Here is a 15,636-nt window from a genome sequence, read left to right as displayed (position 1 = left end):
GGTTTGTGGGGGAAGGTTATCAGTACTCTTACAGAACTAATTGGTGTACAATTACAAATTGACCCCGCTGTACATCTTCTAAATGATGACTCACACCTTTCCCTTATGGAAAAAACACACAAAGTCTGGCTGGCAGGCCTGACTGCAGCTAAGAAGATTGTAGTCCAGCGTTGGAAACCTCCCCGTGATATTTCATATACTCACTGGCTTCGGAGCTTTTTGGACATTTCTTACCTGGAACTTTCATCAGCAAGAGTAAATGATGCATGACCAAACACAATCTTAATGTGGACAAATTTGATATCTAACTTAAAAGATCTTTTGTTAAAATAGGAATGCTTTGTCTGTGTATGCACTACTATTCAGTTGGTGGGTGGAGGGGAGAGGGGTAGAGGGGGGATGGCGAAGAAGGTTGGGGGTGGCTGGGTTAAACAGTCAAAATATAATTGGCAATTGGTTGTATTGAATGTAATTTGTTGGTGTTTCAATAAAAAAAGTAAAAATAATAGAATATTGTTCAAGTTTGATTATTAAAATATGTGGAGCCTGGGAGGGTAAATGGAGTTCAGACACAGGTCAGCTTAAAAGGGAATATGCTGGCGGGCTGAACACCTCCTTCTGACACTCAGTGCATGGGATAAATTTGAACAGAATCTCTGTGTGCAGCTGTTGATTTACCAGAAACACATTTCATATTTTCATTCTTGACAGGTGGATGAAACTGGGCAGTGATATAGGGGATATTTCCTTCTCAGCTTCCTGTCGGAGATGTGGCTTGACTTAATCTGAACAGGGGGCCTTCCAGAGAAAATAGGATTTCTAAAAACAATAAGTTCACTGCTCAAGGTATGGAAATCCTTTTACTATTCAGGGATCAATACCAATAAACAATTCCTGTATTACTGAAAAGTGGATTGGCTAATGGGACTGAAAGTCTGAAGGGAGAAGGGGTCCATGCAAGTATGGAGACATCTGTCCTCTGGGAAGTAACAATATAAAGCTGACATGAACCAAACTTCAATATTGGGTTCTATAGGAAGAAAACAGAGATTGGCTCAGATTGAAGGTGGTGCTTATTTACGCTGCAAGCAGGAAATTTGTGCTCTGGCCTAATGCTATTACACTGATGGTTGCAACTAAACTGCTCCAGTACAGATACAACACTGACATCTGCACAAGAATGCGAAAAATTGCCCAGTATGTCCATTCTCGAAAAACAGGACAAATTTCTTTTTTCAATATTTTTCCTGTTTCAATATTTTTATTAATTTCTACACGGAAGAATACAGAGTTCAAGAAAACACATATTATAAAACAAAATAAAGATATAGTAATACCAAATACATTATATTTGAATCACATTAATGAACTCCTTACCCTATATTCATGTAGATTAGATTAATTTGTAGGTTGAGATATGAATAATTTTTTATATATATGTACAATGTCCTGTGTATGTTACTCAGAATGGCTTCTTTGGTTTGTTAAGAGTAGGAATGCTTCTTTGTCTGATAAGTGTTTCTCTCGCAGTTGTTTAGCTTTAGACTTGCTGATATGGGGATTGTATTCATTTGTTAACCAATGGGGAATGTTATTTTGTTTTGTGAGGCTGGGAACTTGGGGGGGGGGGTTTCGCGGTCTTTTGAGGAGAGTCGAGAGGAAGACACCAAGGAAGGTGGACGTGCGCTGCACTGCTTGGTTGACCACCGGGGGTGGTCCCAGGTGCGAAGACGTGGAGGTCAGAGGCAAGCGACGAGGGGTCGAATGGTTCGATGGTTGAGCTCCAACGATGTGCACTAAACTGACTGAACTTTGATAAGTTGGCGCCTTTTGTTTTTTTCTTTCCTTTCATATATATTGTATTTCCTAGTACTCTTTTAGTTTTAGTAAACTCTTTAAAGTGTATTTCATAACGGTATCTGGTGTGAATTTGATACTGTGTGCGGGTGTGAGGCATAAACTTGATTCTCACAGCACCTGCGTGTACGGGAGGTGGGGTTGGTGTGTGGCTGGATCTCCTTTTCCCCTAGACATATACCAGCCTGTTGGCTAAGTGTTACATATATTAAAAAAATCCAACCCCACTAGCAAAGCCAAAGCTGTTTGGTAAATAAAAAAGGATATGAAAAACCTTATCAGATAGAGAAATATGCTATTAACCAGCATTTGTACTTCAACGGGAAATCAAAGGTTTTGAAAATAATTCAAAAACGGTCCCCACAAATTTTGAAAATCTTGGTTAGATTCAGAAATTGAACAATGAATCTGTTCTAAATGTAAGCATGCCATAATGTCCCGTAACCACTGAGCGTGATTAGGCGGAGCAGCATCCTTCCATTTAAGCAAGAGCGCCCTCCTAGCCATAAGAGAGAATAAAATCCAGAATGTGCAAGTCAGATGTCTTCAAAATGATATGTTCCCTTCCAACAATGCCAGATAAGGCAGTCAAAGGATCAGGCTTAACATTTACTTTAAAAAGTACAGGAAAAGTTTGGAATACTTACTTCCAATATTTTTCAAGACTTGGGCATGCCCAAATTATATGAATGGATGAAGCTTCTCCATTGTTACACCTATCACAGTAGTGAGATATATCCATATAAAACTGAGATAGCTTATCCTTGGTTATATAAGCCCTAAGAACCACTTTAAATTGTAGGAGGAAATGACGGGCACATAAAATTTATTAACCAGTTTAAAAATTTCATTCCAAGTTTCTTCAGAAATTGAAGTCTGTAGATTTTTGATTTTGTCTAAAGAATCATTTCTCATTTCCATCAACATATCATAAATGTTGAATATTGAACCATTATAAAAAGGTTTAAAAATAGGAATTTCATCTAATAAGTTCTTATCAGGACTTTTGGGAAATGTAAATAATTGAGGTCACAGAAAGTCTTTAATTTGTAAATATCGAAAAAAGAGTGTCTTTGGTAAACTATATTTAGTTGACAGTTGTTCGAACGAAGAAAGACTTGCTCCAAGAAACAGATCCTGGAAACATTTAAAACCCAATCTATTCCATTGTTTAAAAACTACATCAGTCATAGAGGGCTTAAAAAATAATTAAGAAAACTGGGACTAGAAAGGGAAAATCTCAGTAAACCAAAGTGTTTTTGAAATTGTATCCAGATGCTCAAGTTATGTTTAACTACCACATTTTCAGTTATTTTACTTAAAGATAAAGGAAGTGAGGATCCCAAAAGAGAGATGATAGAAAATTTATTAACAGAGTTATCTTCTAAAGAAACCTACCGGGACAGTCCTCATGATTAATATAATATAACCAAAATGTAAGATTCTGTATATTAACTGCCCAATAATAAAACCTAAAATTTGGTAAAGCTAAACCTCCATTATTTTTAACTTTCTGGAGATGAAATTTATTCAGTTGAGGACGTTTATTTTTCCATATATAAGAGGATAAAATAGAGTCAAGAGAATCAAAAAAGGATTTAGGAATAGATGGGTAAGGCCTGGAAGAGGTATATAAATTTAGTTATGATATTCATTTTAATAGAATTAATTTGGCCAATCAATGATAACGGAAGAGGCAACCAATTTGATAATGTTCTTTTTATATAATTTAATAAAGTAAGAAAATTTTGTTTCAAATAGGTATTTTTAATTCTTAGTAATTGTTACACCCAAATAAGTAAACTGATTTCTTACAATTTTAAATGGAAGATTAGTATTAGTTGATACCAAATTATTCAAAGGAAAAAGTTCACTCTTATGTAGGTTCAATTTATATCCAGAAAACAGGCTAAAATGAGAGAGCAGAGAAAGTGCAGAAGGTAACGAAGTCTCAACATTGGAAATAAAAAGCAATAAGTCATCCGCATAAAGTGAAACTTTGTGGGTAGTACCCTTCCTCAAAATACCAGTGATATCATTAGATTCTCGAAAGGCAATAGCTAAGGGTTCTAAGGCCAGGTCAAAGAGCAAAGGGCTCAAAGGACAACCTTGTCTGGTTCCACATTGAAGTTTAAATGGTTTGGAATTCTGAGAATTAGCAAGAACCTGAGCTGAAGGAGATAAATGAAGTAATTTAATCCATTGAGTTAAATTGGGCCCAAAATTAATTTTGCTAAAATTTTCAATAAATATTGCCATTCAACCCGATCTTTTAAAGGATAAGCAAAATAGAAGCTTCATAAAAAGATTGCGGCAAACCTACCCAACTTAAAAGAATCCGAAAAGACTGAACACAAATGAGGTATAAGCAGTGAAGAAAAAGCCTTATAAAATTCTCCAGAAAATCCATCAGGGCCTGGAGCCTTCCCTGAGTGCAGTGAATGTACAGCCTCGGCAATTTCTTAATGAGAAATAGGTTGATCCAACTGTTTTTGGTTATCCACAGAAATTGTAGGAATATTTCATTGGCCTTATATTGCCTCATAAATCTCATTTATACTTCTCCCCTCTCTCCTGAAACCTCTGCCCTCTGGTGTTTGACATTCTACTCTAGAAAAAGTCTGTGACTATCTATGCTCCTTATAAATATACATTTTTCTGTCAGTCCAGTCCACAGTCTCCAACACTCCAGCAAAAGCAATCCAGGTTTATCCAACCTCTCTTTACAGCTAATATTCTCCAATCTGAACAACACTCTACTGAAATCTACTCCTCACCCTCCCCAAGGCATCCACGTCATTCCTGTAATGCAATGACAAGAACTTTAGTGCTCCAAATGTTAAATTTGCATAAAGCTCAAGATACAACAATTTTGGAAGGGATCCCATATGATCTGAGAATCTGGGAGAGGCTTTCCCTGTGAATGCTATCAAAAGCCCTTTCAAAGTCCATGTAATTTATGTACAGTTGTCTTTGCCACTCTGTGCACTGTTTTATGATGTTATGCAGCATGAAGGTCTGGTTGACAGAGCCTCTATTATTCCTGAACCCAACTTGCTCCTACTTGAAGCACACATATTGAATTTTTTGAAGAAGTTACGAGGAATGTTGACGAGGGTAAGGCAGTGGATGTAGTCTATATGGACTTCAGCAAGGCCTTTGACAAAGTTCCACATGGAAGGTTAGTTAAGAAGGTTCAGTCATTAGGTACTAATGCTGGAGTAATAAAATGGATTCAACAGTGGCTAGATGGGAGATGCCAGAGAGTAGTGGTGGATAATTGTTTATCGGGATGGAGGCCGGTGACTAGCGGGGTGCCTCAGGGATCTGTTTTGGGCCCAATGTTGTTTGTAATATACATAAATGATCTGGATGATGGGGTGGTAAATTGGATTAGTAAGTATGCCGATGATACTAAGGTAGGAGGTGTTGTGGATAATGAGGTGGGTTTTCAAAGCTTGCAGGGAGATTTATGCCAGTTAGAAGAATGGGCTGAATGTTGGCAGATAGAGTTTAATGCTGAGAAGTGTGAGGTTCTACATTTTGGCAGGAATAATCCAAATAGAACATACAGGGTAAATGGTAGGGCATTGAGGAATGCAGTGGAACAGAGAGATCTAGGAATAACAGTGCATAGTTCCCTGAAGGTGGAGTCTCATGTAGATAGGGTGGTGAAGAAGGCTTTTGGAACGCTGGCCTTTATAAATCAGAGCATTGAGTACAGAAGTTGGGATGTAATGCTAAAATTGTACAAGGCATTGGTAAGGCCAAATTTGGAATATTGTGTACAGTTCTGGTCACCAAATTATAGGAAAGATATCAATAAATTAGAGAGAGTGCAGAGACAATTTACTAGGATGTTACCTGGGTTTCAGCACTTAAGTTACAGAGAAAGGTTGAACAAGTTAGGTCTCTATTCATTGGAGCGTAGAAGATTGAGGGGGGATTTGATCGAGGTATTTAAAATTTTGAGAGAGATAGATAGAGTTGACGTGAATAGGCTGTTTCCATTGAGAGTAGGGGAGATTCAAACGAGAGGACATGATTTGAGAGTTAGGAGGCAAAAGTTTAAGGGAAACACGAGGGGGTATTTCTTTACTCAGAGAGTGATAGCTGTGTGGAATGAGCTTCCTGTAGAAGTAGTAGAGGCCAGTTCAGTTATGTCATTTAAGGTAAAATTGGATAGGTATATGGACAGGAAAGGAGTGGAGGGTTATGGGCTGAGTGCGGGTAGGTGGGACTAGGTGAGATTAAGAGTTCGGCACGGACTAGGAGGGCCAGAATGGCCTGTTTCCGTGCTGTGATTGTTATATGGTTATATATGGTTATATACAGCATCTGTAATCCATTGGACAAAGACGTTGGTGAGACAAAAGTGTGATACTCCACTAGTTGTTGCAATTACTTAGTGCTCCTTTCTTAGGGATCCTCACTCCTTTTGTCCAGTCCTTGGGCACTTGTCGCCATTCCCAGATTATAATAAACAGTGATTGCAGGATGACTGTTGCAACTTTTGGTTCAGCTTTGAACAGTTCAGCTTTCAAATTGTCCAGTCCTGGAGCTTTGCTGTTTCTTGATGATTTAATCACAGTAACAATCTCTTCTTTTGTGGGTGGATCTGTGTTGATGTCAAGGTCCTCTCGTCTACCCAGTAAATCTCTGAGATACCCTGTCCATTGTGCTTCATGCTCTTGGCTAAAGCAGACCGTTCTTAACTCTCATGGGGCTACTGAATCTGGTTTGGAACTTTCCGCATACCAATTTTGAAATCTTGTATATATTTTCCTGATCACGTGAACAGGCTGTTGCTGTGGCCATCATGTAAGGTGTTTCATGTAAATTTCTTATCCATTCTTTGCATCTCTTAACTTTCTTGCTAGCTTCAGTGAATGACAATGGAAGTTTCACCTTAATTCATATTGACTTTGCATTGAAGACTTTCTTCCTAATTTTCCATGTTTCTTCTAAGGCTATCCATGTTTCCTGCTGTATCTATTCTCTGTTTTTCTTTCCAGCTCTGTAATTTAAACAAGCCTCAGTACTCTCCTTGACCACTGCAATCTGTTTCCACGCTGTGTTGATCTTGTCCACTGATACATGCTCATCAAGGTCTGAAACCCATTCTTACCTTGAATGGTGACGGCAAATCTCACACTGATATCATTCAGTTTCTCAGAATCAAGACATCTTTCTACACATGCTCTGGTCCCAGTGCTTCTCAGCATGAGTTTCATCATTGCTACAGCAAGGTGGTGATCACTTCCTGTATCTGCTCCTCCCTTCAACTTTGCACCCTGCAAGGATCGTCTCCACATACTATTGATCATCAAATGGTCAATCTATATCTTGCCATGTCCATTGGGTGAGCACCATGTCAGTTTGCTTACTTCATGGTGTGGAAAGAGGGTTCCTCCTATGACTAGTTCATGGCACAGAATTCCACCAGTCTTTCACCATTGTTATTGGTCATTCTATCTTCTTATGTACCCATGAACCTAGTGAAGTGTAAGTTGTTATTTCCCACCTTGCCATTTAAATCTCCTATGGTGATTATGTCACGGAGTGGTGTTAACTCCATCTCTGCTCTTTGTAGAAGGTTTCCTTTCCTTCAACGTCATTCTTGTTATTTTGAGCGTAGCACTGGATCACAGTCATGTTCACTTGCTTCACTCTCAGCCTGACTCTCACCAGCCGACTGTTGATTGGTTTTCACTCCAGCGGGCACTTCTCAATGCCTTTCTTCAAAATGACAGCTACACCATCATGACGCTGACCACCTTCCCTTCCCGAATGTAGAACAAGGATGGTTTGGTCCTAAATGCTGGAGTATCTGAAGCAAAGCTCAAGGCACGATATCAAACTGGATCGAGAACTGAACACACAGCAAACACTAGACGATATTACTAGTAGGGCTTATGATTGAGCACTAATCTCCAGGTCAGGTATTCTTTAAATACTCAATTCTTGGTGCCCAGAATATGATTGCTAATTAGCAGGATCATCCTGAACATTAAAGGGGATGCACCCAACTATCTGTACTCTGGGGAGTTTGAGTGTCTAAATCCTGGAAGCTGGCGTGGTTGGGAGCATCTCGTAACAGTAACAATTTTTCTTTTTGATGAGTCGGGTTTGCTAACCCTGACCTGAAACTCTGATGCTGGAGGAATGGTGAACCGCTCTTTGTTTGGCCTTTACCCTTTGACATGTTTGGCATGGGTGACGATGCCTGAAGATAAAGCACAAGACCCTGACTCAAGCCAACACAGATCTCTGGGTCATTGAGGCACTCAAGCCTCCAAACCTGACAGCAAGATTGTGGTCCTCGGAAGAAGAAATTATTCACCATTTTGATTGGTGCCACGGTGGGGTTGTTGTCTCAGGTGGACATAAAAGCTTTGGAAAGTTCTCCACTATATGTCCCAACATTGATCCCTTAATCAGCATTGCAGAATGTCAACATGAGGAAATGTGCAGATGCTTCAAATTCAAGCAACACAAACAAAATGCTGGTGGAACGCAGCAGGCCAGGCAGCATCAATAGGAAGAAGTACAGTCAACGTCTCGGGCTGAGACCCTTCATCAGGACTAAGGGTCTCGGCCTGAAACATCGACTGTACTTCTTCCTATAGATGCTGCCTGGCCTGCTGTGTTCCACCAGCATTTTGTGTGTGTAACAGAATGTCAGATCTCTTTATATTTCACTGTTGTTTTAGAGAGGTTGCTCTGAGTAATGGGTCCCAGCTTCCCTCCATGACAATGGAGACTCCACTTCAAAAGTTACTTCATTGTCTGCAGATACCACTCTGGTTCACAGTGGGGTTGTGAAAGCTGCTGAGCGATGGCAAATCACCTCGAGAGGGGCAAGCTTTGGTTTGATTCTTCATTCAATCAGCGCGGTTTATACTTTATCGAGGATGAAGGATTTGGAACAGACAGAACTCCCATCACCAAGGTGGGTGATCAAAATTAGCCACCTTGTTGATCTACACTTTGGATGCCCACCCTCCAACAGTTTCATTTCAATATGGACCATTCAGCAGCACTTGTCTGCCACCATCTGGGTAGCATCCTGTGACCAACAACTCCTGTTGGCTTCAGCTCCTGAGTTCCCTGCATCAAACATTCTATTCCTCTCACCAGCTGAAACAGGTCAAAACACTTTGGGATGTATATTGTATACATTACTGGCATTAAGTTGCACCATTGAACCTTTAAAGAGATCTTGTGGGGAGAACTGCTGGGGGCTTGGCAGTGAAATTCCTGATGCCAGGTTCCTGAAAGAGAAAAAAATCTTGTAAGAGAAAATTCCACCCATTTCCACCAGGAATCTGTTTCACATTGATTCTCAAGGTTTGGGTGCAGTCAGAAGATTGTATGATAACTCTTTTTGTTGCTTAATACATTTTACTGTAAAAACAGTATCAGTGTGCTCTAAGAAAAATATCTGTCCACTGACTCATGTCTCTCAGTCCCTGTCTCTCAGGGGGATATCTGTCCACTGACTTGTGTCTCTCAGTCCCTGTCTCTCAGGGAGATATTTCTCCACTGACTGGTGTATCTCAGTACCTGTCTCTACGGGGGATATCTGTCCACTGACTGGTGTCTCTCAGTCCCTGTCTCTCAGGGGGATATCTGTCCACTGACTGGTGTCTCTCAGTCCGTGTGTCTCAGAGCGATATCTGTCCACTGACTGGTGTCTCTCAGTCCATGTCTCTCAGGGGGATATCTGTCCACTGACTGGTGTCTCTCAGTCCCTGTCTCTCAGGGGGATATCTGTCCACTGACTGCTGTCTCTCAGGGGGATATTTGTCCACTGACTGGTGTCTCTCACTCTGTGCCACTCAGGGGGATATCTGTCCACTGACTTGTGTCTCTCAGTCCCTGTCTCTCAGGGGGATATCTGTCCACTGACTGGTGTCTCTCAGTCCCTGTCTCTCAGAGGGATATCTGTCCACTGACTGGTGTCTCTCAGTCTGTGCCTCTCAGGGGGATATCTGTCCACTGACTGGTGTCTCTCAGTCCCTGTCTCTCAGGGAGATATTTGTCCACTGACTGGTATCTCTCAGTCCATGTCTCTCATGGGGACATCTGTCCACTGACTGGTGTCTCTCAGGGGGATATCTGTCCACTGACTGGTGTGTCTCAGTCCCTGTCTCCCAGGGGGTTATCAGTCCACTGACTGGTGTCTCTCAGTCCATGACTCTCAGGGGGATATCTGTCCACTGACTGGTGTCTCCCAGTCCGTGTCTCTCAGAGGGATATCTGTCCACTGACTGGTGTCTCTCAGTCCATGTCTCTCAGGGGGATATCTGTCCACTGACAGGTGTCTCAAAGTCCCTGTCTCTCAGGGGGATATCAGTCCACTGACTGGTGTCTCTCAGGGGGATATCTGTCCGCTGACTGGTGTCTCTCAGTCCCGGTCTCTCAGGGGGATATCTGTCCACTGACTGGTGTCTCTCAGTCCCTGTCTCTCAGGGGGATATCTGTCCACTGACTGGTGTCACTCAGTCCCTGTCTCTCAGAGGGATATCTGTATACCTACTGGTGTCTCTCAGTCCCTGTCTCTCAGAGGGATATCTGTCCACCGACTGGTGTCTCTCAGGGGGACATCTGTCCACCGACTAGTGTCTCTCAGTCCCTGTCTCTCAGAGGGATATCTGTCCACTGACTGGTGTCTCTCAGGGGGATATCTGTCCACTGATGGGTGTCTCTCAGTCCCTGTCTCTCAGGGTGTTATCTGTCCACTGATGGGTGTCTCTCAGTCCATGTCTCTCAGGGGGATATCTGTCCACTGACTAGTGTCTCTCAGTCTCTGTCTCTCAGGGGGATATCTGTCCACTGACTGGTGTCTCTCAGTCTCTGTCTCTCAGGGGGATATCTGTCCACTGACTGGTGTCTCTCAGTCCATGTCTCTCAGGGGGATATCTGTCCACTGACTGGTGTCTCTCAGTCCCTGTCCCTCAGAGGGATATCTGTCCACTGACTGGTGTCTCTCAGTCCCTGTCTCTCAGGGAGATATTTGTCCACTGACTGGTACCTCACTGTCCCTGTCTCTCAGGGGGATATCTGTCCACTGACTGGTGTCTCTCAGTCCATGTCTCTCAGGGGGATATCTGTCCACTGACTGGTGTCTCTCAGAGGGATATCTGTCCTCTGACTGGTGTCTCTCAGTTTGTGTCTCTCAGGGGGATATCTGTCCACTGACTGGTGTCTCTCAGTGGGATATCTGTCCTCTGACTGGTGTCTCTCAGTTTGTGTCTCTCAGGGGGATATTTGTCCACTGACTGGTGTCTCTCAGTGGGATATCTGTCCACTGACTGGTGTCTCTCAGTCCCTGTCTCTCAGAGGGATATCTGTCCACTGACTGGTGTCTCTCAGTTCCTGTCTCTCAGAGGGATATCTGTCCACTGACTGGTGTCTCTCAGTCCCTGTCTCTCAGAGGAATATCTGTCCACTGACTGGTGTCTCTCAGTTTGTGTCTCTCAGAGGGATATCTACCCACTAACTGGTGTCTCTCAGTCCCTGTCTCTCAGGGAGATATTAGTCCACTGACTGGTGTCTCTCAGTGGGATATCTGTCAACTGACTGGTGTCTCTCAGTCCCTGTCTCTCAGGGAGATATTTGTCCACTGACTGGTTTCTCTCAGTCCCTGTCTCTCAGAGGGATATCTGTCCACTGACTGGTATCTCTCAGTCCCTATCTCTCAGAGGCATATCTGACCACTGACTGGTGTCTCTCAGTCCCTGTCTCTCAGGGAGATATTTGTCCACTGACTGGTGTCTCTCAATCCCTGTCTCTCAGAGGGATATGTGTCCACTGACTGGTGTCTCTCAGTCCCTGTCTCTCAGGGAGATATTTGTCCACTGACTGGTGTCTCTCAGTCCCTGTCTCTCAGAGGGATATCTGTTCACTGACTGTTGTCTCTCAGTCCCTGTCTCTCAGAGGGATATCTGTCCACTGACTGGTGTCTCTCTGTCTGTGCCTCTCAGGGGGATATCAATCCACTGACTTGTGTCTCTCAGTTCCTGTCTCTCAGGGTGATATCTGTCCACTGACTGGTGACTCTCAGTCCCTGTCTGTCAGGGGGATATCTGTCCACTGACTGGTGTCTCTCAGTCCCTGTCTCTCAGGGAGATATTTGTCCACTGACTGGTGTCTCTCAGTGGGATATCTGTCCACTGACTGGTGTCTCTCAGTCCCTGTCTCTCAGGGATATCTGTCCACTGACTGGCGTCTCTCAGTCCCTGTCTCTCAGAGCGATATCTGTCCACTGACTGGTGTCTCTCAATCCCTGACTCTCAGGGAGATATTTGTCCACTGACTGGTGTCTCTCAGTCCCTGTCTCTCTGAGGGATATCTGTCCACTGACTGGTTTCTATCAGTCCCTGTCTCTCAGGGAGATATTTGGCCACTGACTGCTGTCTCTCAGTCCCTGTCTCTCAGAGGGATATCTGTCCACTGACTGGTGTCTCTCAGTCCCTGTCTCTCAGGGAGATATTTGACCACTGACTGGTGTCTCTCAGAGGGATATCTGTCCACTGACTGGTGTCTTTCAGTACCTGTCTCTCAGAGGGATATCTGTCCACTGACTGGTGTCTCTCAGTCCGTGTCCCTCAGGGGGTTATCTGTCCATTGAATGGTGTCTCTCAGTCCCTGTCTCTCAGGGGGCCATCTGTCCACCGACTGGTGTCTCTCAGTCCCTGTCTCTCAGAGGGATATCTGTCCACTGACTGGTGTCTCTCAGTCTGTGCCTCTAAGGGGGATATCTGTCCACAGACTTGTGTCTCTCAGTCCCAGTCTCTCAGGGGGATATCTGTCCACTAGCTGGTGTCTCTCAAGGAGATATTTGTCCACTGACTGGTGTCTCTCAGTCCCTGTCTCTCAGGGGGATATCTGTCCACTGACTGGTGTCTCTCAGTCCCTGTCTCTCAGAGGGATAGCTGTCCACCGACTGGTGTCGCTCAGTCCCTGTCTCTCAGAGGGATATCTGTCCACCGACTGGTGTCTCTCAGTCCCTGTCTCTCAGGGGGAAATCTGTCCACTGACTTGTGTCTCTCAGTTCCTGTCTCTCAGGGGGAAATCTGTCCACTGACTGGTGTCTCTCAGTGGGATATCTGTCCACTGACTGGTGTCTCTCAGTCCCTGTCTCTCAGAGAGATATTTCCACTGACTGGTGTCTCTCAGTCCCTGTCTCTCAGAGGGATATCTGTCCACTGACTGGTGTCTCTCAGTTTGTGTCTCTCAGAGGGATATCTACCCACTGACTGGTGTCTCTCAGTCCCTGTCTCTCAGGGAGATATTTGTCCATTGACTGGTTTCTCTCAGTCCCTGTCTCTCAGAGGGATATCTGTCCACTGACTGGTGTCTCTCAGTCCCTGTCTCTCAGAGGGATATCTGTCCACTGACTGGTGTCTCTCAGTCCCTGTCTCTCAGGGAGATATTTGTCCACTGACTGGTGTCTCTCAATCCCTGTCTCTCAGAGGGATATCTGTCCACTGACTGGTGTCTCTCAGTCCCTGTCTCTCAGGGAGATATTTGTCCACTGACTGGTGTCTCTCAGTCCCTGTCTCTCAGAGGGATATCTGTCCACTGACTGGTGTCTCTCAGTCCCTGTCTGTCAGGGGGATATCTGTCCACTGACTGGTGTCTCTTAGGGAGATATTTGTCCACTGACTGGTGTCTCTCAGTCCCTGTCTCGCAGGGGGATATCTGTCCACTCACTGGTGTCTCTCAGTCCCTGTCTCTCAGAGGGATATCTGTCCACTGACTGGCGTCTCTCAGTCCCTGTCTCTCAGAGGGATATCTGTCCACTGACTGGTGTCTCTCAGTCCCTGTCTCTCAGGGAGATATTTGACCACTGACTGGTGTCTCTCAGAGGGATATCTGTCCACCGACTGGTGTCTCTCAGTCCCTGTCTCTCAGAGGGATATATGTCCACTGACTTGTGTCTCTCAGTTCCTGTCTCTCAAGGGGATATCTGTCCACTGACCGGTGTCTCTCAGTCCCTGTCTGTCAGGGGGATATCTGTCCACTGACTGGTGTCTCTCAGTCCCTGTCTCTCAGAGAGATATTTGTCCACTGACTGGTGTCTCTCAGTGGGATATCTGTCCACTGACTGGTGTCTCTCAGTCCCTGTCTCTCAGAGAGATATTTCCACTGACTGGTGTCTCTCAGTCCCTGTCTCTCAGAGGGATATCTGTCCACTGACTGGTATCTCTCAGTCCCTGTCTCTCAGAGGGATATCTGTCCACTGACTGGTGTCTCTCAGTCCCTGTCTCTCAGAGGGATATCTGTCCACTGACTGGTGTCTCTCAGTCCCTGTCTCTCAGAGGGATATCTGTCCACTGACTGGTGTCTCTCAGTCCCTGTCTCTCAGGGAGATATTGGTCCACTGACTGGTGTCTCTCAGGGAGATATCTGTCCACCGACTGGTGTCTCTCAGAGGGATATCTGTCCACCGACTGGTGTCTCTCAGTCCCTGTCTCTCAGGGGACATCTGTCCACTGACTGGTGTCTCTTAGTCCCTGTCTCTCAGAGGGATATCTGTCCACCGACTGGTGTCTCTCAGAGGGATATCTGTCCACTGACTGGTGTCTCTCAGTTTGTGTCTCTCAGGGGGATATCTGTCCACTGACTGGTGTCTCTCAGTCTGTGTCTCTCAGAGGGATATCTACCCACTGACTGGTGTCTCTCAGTCCCTGTCTCTCAGGGAGATATTTGTCCACTGACTGGTGTCTCTCAGAGGGATATCTGTCCACTGACTGGTGTCTCTCAGTCCCTGTCTCTCAGAGGGATATCTGTCCACTGACTGGTGTCTCTCAGTCCCTGTCTCTCAGAGGGATATCTGTCCACTGACTGGTGTCTCTCAGTCCCTCTCTCTCAGGGGGATATCTGTCCACTGACTGGTGTCTCTCAGTCCTTGTCTCTCAGAGGGATATCTGTCCACTGACTGGTGTCTCTCAGTCTCTGTCTCTCAGGGAGATATTTGTCCACTGACTGGTGTCTCTCAGTCCCTGTCTCTCAGAGGGATATCTGCCACTGACTGGTGTCTCTCAGTCCCTGTCTCTCAGGGGGATATCTGTCCACTGACTGGTGTCTCTCAGGGAGATATCTGTCCACCGACTGGTGTCTCTTAGTCCCTGTCTCTCAGAGGGATATCTGTCCACCGACTGGTGTCTCTCAGTCCCTGTCTCTCAGAGGGATATCTGTCCACCGACTGGTGTCTCTCAGTCCCTGTCTCTCAGAGGGACATGTGTCCACTGACTGGTGTCTCTTAGTCCCTGTCTCTCAGAGGGATATCTGTCCACTGACTGGTGTCTCTCAGTCCCTGTCTCTCAGAGGGATATCTGTCCACTGACTGGTGTCTCTCAGTTCCTGTCTCTCAGAGGGATCTCTGTCCACTGACTGGTGTCTCTCAGTCTGTGTCTCTCAGGGGGATATCTGTCCACTGACTGGTGTCTCTCTGTCCATGTCTCTCTGGGGGATATCTGTCCACTGATTGGTGTCTCTCAGTCCCTGTCTGTCAGGGGGATATCTGTCCACTGACTGGTGTCTCTCAGAGGGATATCTGTCCACTGACTGGTGTCTCTCAGTTTGTGTCTCTCAGGGGGATATCTGTCCACTGACTGGTGTCTCTCAGTCTGTGTCTCTCAGAGGGATATCTACCCACTGACTGGTGTCTCTCAGTCCCTGTCTCTCAGGGAGATATTTGTCCACTGGCTGGTGTCTCTCAGAGGGATATCTGTCCACTGACTGGTGTCTCTCAGTCCCTGTCTCTCA

This window comes from Hemitrygon akajei, chromosome 25 (genome assembly GCF_048418815.1).
Source record: "Hemitrygon akajei chromosome 25, sHemAka1.3, whole genome shotgun sequence".
In the NCBI taxonomy this organism is placed as follows: Eukaryota; Metazoa; Chordata; class Chondrichthyes; order Myliobatiformes; family Dasyatidae; genus Hemitrygon; species Hemitrygon akajei.
Note: the sequence above shows the minus strand (reverse complement) of the source record.